We start from the raw sequence: 2,015 nt of genomic DNA on the forward strand, positions 1-2,015 counted from the left end.
GCGAGCTGGGGCACTATTGCCCTTAAAGGAGTACTTCAGAAAGTTCACCGACTACGTCAGTATCGCCCCCTTCTAACTCCAGTCCAACTCATATAAGGTCCTAGCGGCATTGAGGTCGCTACACCACAAGAAGAAATGGGATGGACCCTCAGCAAATGAGATTATGTATCTCTTTTGCCTGAAAAGAAACCCTTCCCGAGCTCATGGTGGGGATGGCTTCTATTACATGTCAAGCTATCCAAGGAAGAGGGAGTTGTTCGAGGACATACCTAATCACTCTCCAAACTTCAAGACCATCTTCTTCTGGACAAATGAACTCGATCCGTCCAGATTATATTCTTTTCAACGAATCCATAAGTATTCTCTCACAATTTTCTTCTTAAATTCTTTTCATTTCGAGCTTGAAATGCTCATTCAGGTAACTTGTGTAGCCAATTACAACCGCCCAAAACCTACTAAGTCTATGAAGGAACATCGGGAGGAAATTTTGAAGCTTCCGTATGGTCAGTGGTCCCTCAACTACCTCCTACATGAGGATAAGCTCCATCTATGCAGTCTCCTTAGTGTAGGCGAGTCTACAGATGATGCTGGGACTTGTAAGTATGCAAGATGAGAAGTTGTCCCTGTCCCAACAACCAACCTCAATTCCAAAAGGATGCATTCGAGCTCACAAACTTGAGCCTCCATTCCCTGCTTAGTTGAACCTTCAGGCTCGGGGATCGAAGCACAAGATAAGGCCTCTCCTAGCCCGTCTGATGGAGGTAAAGTTGTGTTAGACATGTCTATGTTGTCCCCGACCCTTTTAAAACAAGAACCCAACATCGTAGTCCTTTTTAATGATCCCCAAAATAACTTTATGGTCTGGTCAGGGGTAGATTTTAAGGATACCAATGACGATAGTTGGTTAGGAAAATACCAAACCATGTACAGTGTAAACGAGGTTTTGGAAGGGATAGTCGTCCAACACAGGACTAACGACTATAGAGATTTTTTGAGGTTGTCCCCTACTTATCGAGAAGGAACTCCCTTAGAATCATCTGAAGATAAAGAGATTTCCTAGCCCCCAAGTTTGAGCCAGAGGGGATCTTCCAGTTAGGTTTCTTTACTTAGAAGTTCCTATATATTTTCTCAAACATGATTAAGTACTAATGTTTGTTTTCCTTTTTTCGGGCGAGATGGATTCAGACATTGATAACATTCTCAGCCAGCCCAGTGCGTCTAAGGGATCCAAACGCCAACAAGTGTCCTCAAAGGGTGCTCGCTTCTCAAAGGTTGCAAAAGCGACCAAGGTTGCACCCGCGCCCTTGGGGCAGGCTGAGTCGAGCCCTGCCATTGTCCTTCTAATGCTTCCGGAGGTTGTTGTTCCTTCTCCTTCGAGCCAGGTGAAGAAAACTCATCCTTCCCACACTCCATTCCAGGATTGTAAGTGTAACATCCCAAAATTCCTAATAAGGCTTAGTGCCTTGATTAGGGGGCTAAGATGGCATTATTTGGAATTAATTGAATATTTATGTGATTATGTGAATTGCATGGGTTATATCATTATATGACTGATTAAGCATGTGTTAAGTGTATTAAATGTGCGAAATATGCCCGCTTTGATTTAAAGGGGTATATTTGTAATTTTGACCTGTTGAGGGTATAAATGTGATTAAATGATATTATATGATTGAGATCACATTATTATGTGGATATATTTGAGATATTCGGCAGGAGTCGGTCCTTTTGAGCAAGAAAGTAGTTTAGTCACAACGGGGGATTTATATTCGGCTCGGGGTGAGCCAAGGGATATTTCGATAATTCGGCGAGTTACCAAGACTCATTGGAGTATGGTCGTATTTTGAGAAAAATAGTGATATTCCGGGTTTGGCGAAATTAATTGGGATTATAAGTATACTGTGAGACGGGAGTGTAAATGACAATTGGGCTTTGAGAGGGAATTTTTGCCTTAGGGGAATTTTGATCATTTGGACCATGGGTTGTCTTATTTAGCTGAAGCTTATCAGCTTAGATTT

This window comes from Humulus lupulus, chromosome 3 (genome assembly GCF_963169125.1).
Source record: "Humulus lupulus chromosome 3, drHumLupu1.1, whole genome shotgun sequence".
Classification (NCBI taxonomy): domain Eukaryota; kingdom Viridiplantae; phylum Streptophyta; class Magnoliopsida; order Rosales; family Cannabaceae; genus Humulus; species Humulus lupulus.